The sequence below is a fragment of the Mytilus californianus genome, unplaced genomic scaffold, assembly GCF_021869535.1.
Source record: "Mytilus californianus isolate M0D057914Y unplaced genomic scaffold, xbMytCali1.0.p SCAF_1, whole genome shotgun sequence".
Lineage (NCBI taxonomy): Eukaryota > Metazoa > Mollusca > Bivalvia > Mytilida > Mytilidae > Mytilus > Mytilus californianus.
Window position 1 is genome coordinate 89,945,808 of NW_026262581.1, and position 13,013 is coordinate 89,958,820.

General features: G+C 34.1%; 1 protein-coding gene across 1 annotated transcript in view; it reads right to left on the minus strand.

Moving 5' to 3' along the window:
* LOC127709723 (NF-kappa-B essential modulator-like) overlaps positions 1–13,013 on the minus strand; it is a 238,806-nt gene that overhangs the window by 17,560 nt on the left and 208,233 nt on the right. The window lies entirely within an intron of this gene.

Below are 13,013 nucleotides of genomic sequence, written 5' to 3' on the forward strand. Positions count from 1 at the left end.
GCGTACAAACAGAGACATATAATACAATTGTAATAAATAGCTCTGGTACAAAGCACATGCAATATAAAAATCAAAACAACATTAGTATATATATTATTCTTTCATTGTGTGTTAATTTACGTTTTTTGATTGAGTTAAGCCTTCCAATTGATATTTTATAGTGTGTTTTTCTATGTTGTGATGTTATACTATTGTTTTAGAAAAGGGAGAAGATTTGGTACCATTAAAACGTTTAATCCCGCTGCAAATGTTTGTAACTGTCCTAAGTCAGGAATCTGATTACAGTAGTTGTCGTCTGTTTATGTAGTTCATACGTGTTTCTCGTTTCTCGTTTTTATATAGATTAGACCGTTGGTTTTTCCGTTTGAATGGTTTTACACTAGTAATTTTTTGGGGCCCTTTATAGCTTGCTGTTCGGTGTGAGCCAATGCTCCGTGTTGAAGGCCGTACCTTGACCTATAATGGTTTACTTTTATATATTGTAACTGAGATGGTGAGTTGTCTCATTGGCACTCATACCACATCTTCTTATATCTATATATTTTTTTTATTTCCCAAATTACAGGGCCCATAAAGGGCATAAAATCAGTTACTGATAATTACAACAATAAACACCACAGTGTACATGTATATTTAGGCTATTTAGTATATTAGCATTGGTCAGAATCAGAGCCAACAACCATATATATATTATGAATATACAATTAAATAATAAAATTACATTGTATGCATTCGTTATCAAATTATTTACTAGTATCAATATGCGGACCTGATCTCTTTAATTTAAAACACTCGCCAATATAACAGCCCATTTTTTCCATAAGAGATACATTTTCTTGTGTCAAGAACCATACAAATTTTAAAGATTTATTTAAGTTTTTAGATTTATAACAAATTAATGTTAGAAATGTATCGAAACAAATCTTCTCTTTTGCTATCATATAGTGGACATTCTCATAAAAAATGAAACTCACCCTGGACTTTACCACGTGAGCAATTTAAACAAAGACGCTCGGATCTATCTATACGTTTTTTTTAATATCTGTCCGTCTCTATTTTTAAAGAGTGAGCGCTTATTCTTAATTTACAAATTGACCTTTTTTTTTTAAATCTTGTAGTTCTAAATATTTTTTCTTTTTTAAAACAATCTTTTATAGAAAAATAAGTATACCAATCTTCCCTTTTTCTGAGTTGATTGTTTGATACTTCAGTTAATTCCAAAATGTTAAATAACTTCCACATAGTTTATTTTTAACATACTTACATAAAGAACCAATTGGTTGGTCAAAAGTATATAACACATACGACTCAGTGATAAAATGAAATATCAGTACCTGGGACATAATATATAAGTTATCCTCTGTCCACGTTGAAATCAGACCCCCGGAAAAAATATTAAAAAATAAATAAATAAAATAAAAATATAAGAAACTGCAATAAAGAAATACTTACGTACTCATGACCTGCCTAATCAAAAACAAAAATTCATAGAAATATTGTCAGATGATTTCGTATTGCTGTTAAAATCAAAAGATTGAAAATATAATAATGAACAAAAGCTAAAAAAAAAAACAACAACCTAGGAGTCTGAATTTCGCAACAGTCAAAAGTATACCATAGAGCTTTTGATATTTATCATATACTTATTAGAAACGCAAGTGACTAATTTATTGGGTATTACAAACAATGGCAATCGTTCTGTATCAGCTATCCGAGATGTATACTGCAAGAGTTTCACGGTCACCATCACGAATTGGTTGCCAGTTACGATGTTTCGGTTTCTCAACTCACTAGCGACATGATTTCGCGGTTTTAGATCTTTAAAAAGAAATATAGTTGTATGACCTGTAATTTTACCGTTTCTTGACCTATTCCCGATTGTGATATTTTGACTGGATGTGAATTCGCATGGCGGGTGATGCATGCATAGCAGGAGACGTTTACCCTGTCTCGCTTCTTCTGAAGTTCATTCGGCACACCTTGGCAGATCTAAACAATCTGACAATGTACACATTGGCGGATCCACGCGGGGTTTTTTTTTGGGGGGGGGGGGGGGGAGGGGAGGGGGGTTGGTTAGGGGTCCGGGTCATAATTTAAATATGATTGATAAAGGGTTTATGATCGTTATGATATAGTTTTTCATTATCGAAACCGTTACAACCCTCAACTAATGTATCCCTTTAAGTTCTCGGAATTATATTGTTGTCACAGCTTGATATGAGTGGGATATTGAAAAAAGCTATTTTATATATTTTATTTATTTTCATCTCTTCCCCCCAAGATAACTTATGAATTTTTAAATTCAATTTTTTTTTGTGATTTCAAGTGAATTAAAGGCCAATAAATTACTTTTTTTCTCAATGCCTAGATCATATTATCTATTTATTTCTTTTTTAATGAAAACCTTCCAAATAAAACAAATGCTTACAAAATCTTTTAAGCCCTTTCCCTTAATGTCACATGAAACGAGTTTCTTTTAATTATGATATTAAGGAAATAATTGAGCCAATGCATGCATATATATTAAAATAAGTCCTTTGTGTATGTTTTTTTAAAACATTTATTACGAACCCATAACGTATAATAGACAGAAGATACTCCCTCCAGTGATTGCTGTTCAAAAACGTTGGCTGCTAATTAACTTTCGAGTTGTGTTGCCGATGTTAACCGATCATGACCTTCATTAACAATCAAACATGAATCAGGAAGCCGATGTTCAGTTTTTTCCTTGCGTTTCCATTTGATAATAAAACTTTTTCATAACAGTTGTTAAATGAGTTGGTGCATCATTTGTTTTCTTTCAGAATCAATTAACTCTTTCTACTTTCCACATTTGCATTTTCTTTCATCACGGCTTTTCCCTCGTACTTGTGCTGTGCGGTTGCCGAAGTTCCAACATTAACTAGAGTTAATGTTACTGCATACGGAAAAGCTATATAAATCAGTTTCGTAGCTTGTGAGGTGAAGATTGAAACAAACAACTGATATGTACTATTATATGTGTCTATAGGACACCATGACCCACTCACACAATCTCATTTAAATGTTCGATGAACTACGAAATAAAAACCCCAATTTAGTACATATATTTAAAAGTTCACACCGAACACTTATACTAAGTTTCAAGTTGATGTGTCCACAACTTCACTGTAAACCTCCTACAAATAAAAATCTAAGCTACCTTAAACCAAAACTTTTAAGCTACCTTAAATCAAAACTTTAAGTTACCTTAAACCAAAGCCTTAAACTACCTTAAACCAAAAACTCTAATATGCCTCCCATTACTCTCTCTGGCGGGGCATAACATTAAGATAGATATTTAGAGGCAACAACTGCATTTAACAGTCAATTGACAGTTTCATTCATGTAACTTAATTGTTTCGTTAATGGAATAACCTTAACGGTATAATGGTTTTTTCTTCTTTTAAGTCGTGAAAACCTTTCTTTGAGAAGAACCACACTAATTCAAACAACAAATGCACAATAGACGATATCATCAAAATGATGGACTTTTTTGATCGACAACATATTTGTTGATTTTGGTGGCATGATATTTCAACAAACAGTGTATCCAAATAGATTTTCCTTTATGAAGCAGAACTTACACAAAACCTTCTCAAAGACAGCAAGAAAAAGCTTCTTGCCAAGTTCTTCAATTTCACTTTCAGATATATAGAAGATGTCATCCCACTCAACAATCCACATTTTAGTAAGCACTTGAATCTCATTTATTTTTTGAAAACTTGAAACTAAGGATACTACCAAAACTAGATATCAGCTTCATTTCTAGATCTTTTCTTGATATTGACGCAGATGGACTACTTCAAACCTGGATCTATGACAAACGTGCGGTTTTCTGATTCCCCATTGTCAACTTCCCATTTCTCAGCAGTAATATACCCTCTTCCCCATTATTGAGGGAAAACGACTGAAATCGGCAGTACACCGGTTTACCAATAACCATCTCAAATTGTCTGTCTCTCAACTTACAAGGACTTGTTTTCGCGATCTTAGATCTTTAGATACCGGAATAGTCGTTTGAACTTTAAACTTCCCGATGGTGCCCTATTTCCTGTTGTTACAATTCGATTGAATATTGGTTCACATGAATTAGATGCATGTATAGTAGGAGACACACTCTGTCTAGTGCCATTTGGACTTCATGCGATTACCTCAGTTCTTTTTATTTTGCTTTGCATATAAAAAATTATTTTTAAATGAACAAATTAATAAATTTGATATTTCAAAAGAGTTGTTACACATAGTTAGAAAATACGTATGTAAAAAAAAGTACTCAACATTTGTTTACCAAAATCCCGCTTGTATATTATCTTTTGGAACAAAACAATCTGATGTTCTGCTCAAAAGATAGAAATGTCCTTAACATCGAATTTCAAGTAATATCCAAAATTTCTTATTACATAGTTGACTTGATCGGGTGAAATATAGCTTGTATGCAAATTTTGGCCAAAAAATCACCGTGGAATCACAACTGTATCGTATGCTTTTTGGGGCAAAAACTCTTACAAAGAGTCATTTGATAAACTCAGTCATATTGCGTTTTCGAAGATTTTGTGTTTCTGATCACATTTGCTTGTTAACAGTCTTTCTGTATATAATAGACATTTAAAGATAAAAGAAAGAAAAATCGAAATCGATAAAAAAAATCGTTTTTTATGTACAAGAACTCCTATATGGAGACAATTGATGGTTTCAGTCATATTGACATTTTTGTAGATTTTGTATTGTTGAAAATTTTTACAATTTTCAGTTTCCATCTTTCCGTAATATTTTGCAATATAATATGCAAACCACTAAAATTGGTCTAGAGTAGACTAAAGGTAAATAACTCCTACACGAAGTAAGTTGATGCTGTGAAGTTTCAGTCATCATGCCTATTTAGAAGAAACAAAAACTAAAACGTCATCAAAGATACCAGTCTAAAATCATGTTTGCAGACCTTCGAAAGAGCCACTAGAGCCAAACTCCTTCATGTGACTTCTTTGAAACTATAAAGTTCTTACACGTCTTTGTAACCGTTGATGTTCTGACACATACGGATCTTCTTGGTTTTATCAGAGGTATTAAAATGTCGGTTGAGAGTTATCGACTGTTTCATCACCAGTGAAGTCTTGAACAGGTTCAACTGTATCATTAGTTGATGTAGTGTCAGCTACATGGTGAACAGCCTCTATCACTTCACCCTGCTCAAGTACTGGATCAGCTGTATCACTCTCTTCAGATGGATGGGCGTCACCCTCAATTCAAGTTCTTTGCAGTTCCTAATTTTCCCCAGTTACGTCCTAAACAGCGTAATCATCGTCCAGATCATCTTACTCATCACTTACTGATCAATATCACTTTGTGGAGTGCTAAAGTCAGCTTCGTCAGGTAGTTTTCCAACCACATCAACCAGACTCGCGCCTTCTTTATTTATAGGTTAGACAATACTTGGTCATGTTTAATGAAATTTCTAATATTGTTTCCTGTTTTAATTCAATGAGTAATGAAAGCAAATTTGATTTTATATTTTCTTGCGAAGAATGTGATATATTGATTAAAAACCAATTGTTCAGAGAACAATTGAAGATCTTTCCACAGCAATTTTTAAATTTATTGAAAAGAAGCTAGTTCCTGTTTGCTCAAAGTTAAAATTGGCATCTTATCATCAGTTCCTTCATACTGATGCGATAAATAAGTGGTTTCTATATACTTCTGAGTGAAATAAAGGAGATAATTAGCTACTTCCGGTGAAGTAAATGTCACTTCCGGTCTCATATAATAGTTTCTTTCACACTGATTCCAAAAATATATAGTTTCTATTTACTTTTGCTTGTAAACCAGGAGATAATTATCGAAAGTCATTTCTAGTCTTCAGTGATAAGTTAATGTATTAAAATTACAAAATATATGGATTCCGAGTACTTTTCCATGAAGAAAGTGCAAAAATGGCTACTTCCGGTTTTCTCAAGGTCACTTCCGGTTGTCATTTTTCAAGGTACTATATCATATGTATAAGTTCATATGGCTTTATAATGAACTAAGTTGAAGTAATAATCAATTAACCTTATAATTGGACATTTCAAGGGCACTAACTCCTATAAGATGCCATTAGATTGTTTCAGACCAAATGTAACATATCTTCTTTACAATAAAGCAAACATTTTGCACTTGTTGTTTCATATATATCTTTAAAAGTGTTTCAGAAAATGCAAAAACAAGAAAAAGTCAAAATTGAGAACTTGACCTTGACATTTGACCTATTCTCAGTTAGGCCCTAGGGACCTCAAAAAAGATTCCAGGGTTATACGGTTAACGGTTTATGAGTTAAAAAAAACATACCGACAAATTTATTTGGTAAAGGCAGATAACTCCTTTAATATTTCATCAAATCACTTCGATCCAAATTAGCCAAAAATTCCTGAGGATGTAACGAACAATTTAGAAAAAGAATTTTGTCGATATCTTTTTTTGTTACGAAGGAGATGCACACACTTGATAAACAGTGAATAGGGAGATAACTCTCACAAAGAAAATTGTTCGACTTAGAATTGGTGAAAATAAAAAGCGCATAAACTGTATGATACTATATAAGAAATATCTTGGCGACATATTGCGAAACAAAAATTTTATGTGATAACAAAATTTGGCAGAAAAAAAAATAATAATCAGAACAAATACAATAGGTCTTTCCACAGAAAAGTGGAAAGACCTAATTATCACTGTTAACAGTATAAGTGAAATATATAAAGAGAGAAACAACTATAATGTCAATACATGAACTGTGTATGATTCATGACTAATATTATAATATATATAATAAAGATATTTGAAATGATTACTTTATAAAGGAGGCATGTTGTCCAAAAAAGGTATTGTAATAAAAATTTAACATTTTTTTTAATGCTACATGTTTGTATTGTTTTCTGTCTATCGTTTTGTTATTTTATTAACAATCCTATTGTTTGGATTTTAAACTGATAAAATTCTTATTCTTATTCTTATTCATAGCAGTGATGCCATTGAATGAGTCAGTACAAATGGGCAGAAGGTGGGTCCGTTTTCTTTCTTCGTTGTGAAGACTGTGATACCGGTAATGGAGCTCGTCTGTTTTACAAAGGCTTCATTCTTCTATATATTATATAATTTGTGTTCTCATTTAAAGTCAAAATTGTAACGAGTACTCAGTCTTATTAAAATATAGAACTCTGATTTCGTTATACTCCATATGAGCACATATGGAGTATAACGAAATCAGAGTTATAAGCATATATGGAGTATAACGAAATCAGAGTTATGAGCATATATGGAGTATAACGAAATCAGAGTTCTATATTTTAATTAGACTGATGAGTACTCATTCACGTAGTTGTAATACTAGTATATTGCTACACGCACATTGTTGTAATATAATTTTAAACAAAAAGTTAAATTCTTATATCAAATAGCTCTGCCTCCTTGACAGAAGTAAATACGTTCTGGTAGCCCATAGTATATGCATTGTAATATAGACCTTTTAATTTCGTTTCTGTACACATGTTCTTTGTTGATATCGCATGTGCGTTTCTCATGAAATGAGCGGTTATTACCAAGATGTGCTGGGAATTACCTTAAGAAAGTTTTAGCATCAAGACATCCATACAAACATCGGAGCTCATTAGTTGGGATGCTTCTTCTGAGTCAAACATAATCATTCCATCCGCACATTATTATCATTCGTCATTCCATACTAATAAAATTGTCATCCAACAATGTGTTGTCCTATCACGACCTTGACGACCTATGTTGAGATGTAGAGATCGGATCATTGTTGGTATCTGAAAATATGTGAAAACAAGTTGATCTCTGATGTAGCCGCTAACAGTTGTTCTACAGTAAAAGAAACTCGTTCTTAATAACCAGTTTGTTAAAGTTGTTTAAGAGATGGCTATGTACAAGTGATAACGGTATATCTTTCTTACTTGGTCTCTGTTCATACGATAATGCCGTATCGAATATCTTATCGCCGAATTACGTAGTTGCGCATCTCTGATGTTATTCTTCCTGTTTGAAGCTATATTTTACTCTCTTGTTAGATCATCTCTCGTAAGGATTCCAGCATCTCCCAAATGCGAGGTAGTGCATAAGAACCTTTAACCTTTTAGGTTGAGGCTATGATAGTCCACACACAATCTAAATGTTCACTCTTTTTATGTATCAAAAACCATATTCGATGATAGTCCGAGATTACTCTGACGTCCAACGGCTGTTTTGCCAGACAAGCTGGGGCCGTGGGACGTCAGAGCTCGTCCCATATCAAAAAGTGGATATTTGCCCGTCCAAAATAGATGCGCTGCTTCGTCGCTTCTGGTGCCAACGGACGGCCTTGGAATTATATAAATCGGGTATCAATTTGTTCATTTTTCATTTATCTCTTCATTTATGTAAGTTTCACCTACCTGCCACCCTTTATTTTCTCATATTTAGACAGTTTTCACAGTGACCCATCGATTCAGACATTTTTACTTTTATTTTCAAATGTTACGAGAGATTTTGCGACCTCGAGACTCAAATATGCAAATATTTATACTTTTTTCACCTCCTTTATAGGAGATCGATATTTAACATTTAGTAGCCAACCACGATTTTTCACCTCCTTTACAGGAGATCGGTATTTAGCATTTAGTGCCAACTACGATAACATTCGGAAGCTCTCTGATATTTACATTGCTTGCATCGTAAATGAGCGAGGTGTTTGATTATATATTCATATTGACCTATCATTTCCCATAGTCCATTGTGCCTTACTTTTTTCTCGTGATCACATGACAATCTTTCAAAATGAAAGTCAAAATGCCAGAAACGTTGGGTCACTGTGAAAACTGTCTAAATATGAGAAAATAAAGGGTGGCAGGTAGGTGAAACTTACATAAATGAAGAGATAAATGAAAAATGAACAAATTGATACCCGATTTATATAATTCCAAGGCCGTCCGTTGGCACCAGAAGCGACGAAGCAGCGCATCTATTTTGGACGGGCAAATATCCACTTTTTGATATGGGACGAGCTCTGACGTCCCACGGCCCCAGCTTGTCTGGCAAAACAGCCGTTGGACGTCAGAGTAATCTCGGACTAATTCGATGACTTCTGTCGGTAACGATTGTTGCAGATGGTACCGGTACGGACTTCTTCAAGCATACCAATGAATAATGTATAGACAATCAAGAGGATAAAGAAACCTTCAAATTGTACTAGTCTGTTAATGAAAGTATTAGAATACAGGTTCATTGAAATATCGTCAAATAAAGGTTAAATATCTAGAAAACTATATAAGACAGAAGTTGTAAACAGCAAAAATGTTCAGCAATACTGGTCGAGGACCAGTTACCGTCACTTTTTGTCAGTATATGTCATTTATCTTCTTAACGTGAGAAAATTTAAATCTATCCTTTGACAAGGAAAGTGGTTACCAAAAATACTTTAATACTTCAATTGGTCAGTATTTAATATTGACCGAATTTTCTAGAAATTAACTTTTTACGGCGTCTGATTTCGTACGAAATTTGAAGATACCGAGGACCAGTTACCGTCAGCACCGAAATTGATACAATTCTCTCTCAATGGTTGTCAGATGACTTTAAACACGATCTTAAACTATTCTAACAAAATGTATAGTATTGATCTTTTACATAAAATGTTATGAATCAATTTGGAGATAAGCAGATATTTTTTTAACGTTGAAGCGTCGTCTTCGTTTAGTCCGAGATTACTCTGACGTCCAACGGCTGTTTTGCCAGACAAGCTGGGGCCGTGGGACGTCAGAGCTCGTCCCATATCAAAAAGTGGATATTTGCCCGTCCAAAATAGATGCGCTGCTTCGTCGCTTCTGGTGCCAACGGACGGCCTTGGAATTATATAAATCGGGTATCAATTTGTTCATTTTTCATTTATCTCTTCATTTATGTAAGTTTCACCTACCTGCCACCCTTTATTTTCTCATATTTAGACAGTTTTCACAGTGACCCATCGATTCAGACATTTTTACTTTTATTTTCAAATGTTACGAGAGATTTTGCGACCTCGAGACTCAAATATGCAAATATTTATACTTTTTTCACCTCCTTTATAGGAGATCGATATTTAACATTTAGTAGCCAACCACGATTTTTCACCTCCTTTACAGGAGATCGGTATTTAGCATTTAGTGCCAACTACGATAACATTCGGAAGCTCTCTGATATTTACATTGCTTGCATCGTAAATGAGCGAGGTGTTTGATTATATATTCATATTGACCTATCATTTCCCATAGTCCATTGTGCCTTACTTTTTTCTCGTGATCACATGACAATCTTTCAAAATGAAAGTCAAAATGCCAGAAACGTTGGGTCACTGTGAAAACTGTCTAAATATGAGAAAATAAAGGGTGGCAGGTAGGTGAAACTTACATAAATGAAGAGATAAATGAAAAATGAACAAATTGATACCCGATTTATATAATTCCAAGGCCGTCCGTTGGCACCAGAAGCGACGAAGCAGCGCATCTATTTTGGACGGGCAAATATCCACTTTTTGATATGGGACGAGCTCTGACGTCCCACGGCCCCAGCTTGTCTGGCAAAACAGCCGTTGGACGTCAGAGTAATCTCGGACTATCTTCGTTACGCAGGAGTTGTCTCTCTTTACTTACCTCGTCAAAGTACCTCATTTTGATTTACCGCCCTTTTTTGATGAACGGTGAACCCCGGCGTGGAAAGCATGGCTCGAAGTAGAATGAAGATGACTGACCAACTGTGAGGAGGAGAAATTTGAAACAGACGAATAAACAGTCAAGACTTTACTTAAAATAGACCGCACATTTGGTTGTGATATAATTTCGAGATCGTTAATATTATAAATCTGACTTGAAATAGGGTGAATTAGCTTCCAAGTTCCAGACAGCTCCAGTTTACACGCAGGTAATTTCACTAAAACACGGGTCAACATTTAATTAATTAGGTGTGTAAATACAGACATTTTTTTCCATTTGTTATGATGAACCTGAAGTAGAAGGGGCGACCATTTGATATGTTGTTTTAAGGTTCATCATAACAAATGGACAAATATGGCCGTATTTTCACCTCAAAAACTACTCTGTGTACAGACTTACCTGTGCAGTTTGGAAAGTTTTAAGGCCTGGCATCCACTAGATATATAAAAGTTAAATTTATTTTGCATATCAGAAAGATAAAATCGTTTTTGGATTTTGATGGGCATTTTTTTCCTTTCTGCAGAAGATGTAAAAATAAACAAACACCTGAGTTGCATTTGATATGGTCCACTCAATTCCTACCTTTAACTCACCTATAGATGTGTAGATATCTATTGTCCATGCCAATCAAGGACAATTAATACAATACAAACCAGTTGTTACCTGAGAGGGAGCATCTCAAAATTGTTTCCCCAACTTAGTTAATTTTAACACCTTCTGCAGGAACGAAAAAAAATGACCATCATAATCCAAACAAGATTTCATCTTTCTGATATGCAAAATAATTTTAACTTTTATTTATCTAGTGGATGCCAGGCCTTAAAACTTTCCAAACTGTACAGGTAAGTCTGTACACAGAGTAGTTTTTGAGGTGAAAATACGGCCATATTTGTCCATTTGTTATGATGAACCTTAAGGGGATGGGGTCCACTTCAATACTTAATTGTTAGGGGTGCCGCTAGGGTTCTGTTTTTGTAAATAATTGTTTGTTTTGATATTGTAACACAGTGATGACGGCTGTACCCATATTTTGACTATTTTATTTATAATGTCTGTTTTGTTCACGCATCGTTGTAAATATAACGGAATTTGATAAGACTGTCGTACAAGTGAGAGGTTTAGCGCTATAAAACCAGGTTCAATCCACCATTTTCTACATTTGAAAATGCCTGTACCAAGTCAGGTATATGACAGTTGTTGTCCATTCGTTTGATGTGTTTTGTCATTTGATTTTGCCATGTGATTAGGGACTTTCCGATTGAATTTTCCTTGGAGTTCAGTATTTTTGTGATTTTACTTTTTACCCCCATCCTTTTTATATAATTTATATTTTAAAAATGTATACCTTTTCATATATGGTGTAGGTATTGTTTGGGTTTCATGTGGTGTGTAATGTACAAATGAAATACCAAAGTGTCAAAAGAGAAAAATTGGTTGATAAAAACACAACCGATTTTTAACACCAAGAAAGATGACAGTGAAGAAGTTATGGGAACTTTATTGACATTGTCATATATTTCTGATAGTTTTCCGACCTATTCACACATTTTTAAGCCTGAAAAAGTGACATATTCCAGCTGTACATCCTTTCACCTTGTATATAGGAAGTGCCCCCACCCACCCCCCGGGTCTTCAGTTGTATCGCATGGTTATGTTAACTTTTTAACACATGACATGTCCTGATGCATGTGTTACAAATTATGCCACCTGCTGGCCCCACAACGAGTTGTTGCAAAAGTTCCGGAGATGCATAGTGTTTGCCACTATCTGTACACAAGGCATCGTATAAATGTACCAATTCTAACTAGACATGGCTGCATATATACTTGTACTATAGATACTGTGTTAACTGTTATCTTGATGACCAATTTCTTGATCAAATTATATATACATGTAACGAGACGGTACCCAAATTGCACCTATTTTGACAGTTTTTTCACCTACGTTTATTTATGATCCAGACAAGTTTCCATTCTGTGTTTATTTTGTAGAAGTGTCATTATTGTGTAAATGGTTCCACCAATTTAATTTTGAATCCATATTGAATCACAGAAAAACGGGTTTCAACAGACCTCCAAACGATCCAGAATACTGTAATGAGGAGTACCCAAATTGAATCAATGCTTAAATTCACATCCTTAAAAACCGAATAAGTTAGGAGATGTTTTGTGTAATTTTTTCAAATATTTAGAACAATTTGACATTGGTCCATGCTTAGTTACTGTTCATTTTTTAAGAAATGGATGCTTGTTACATATTTAATATTTACTCATTTTTATACGC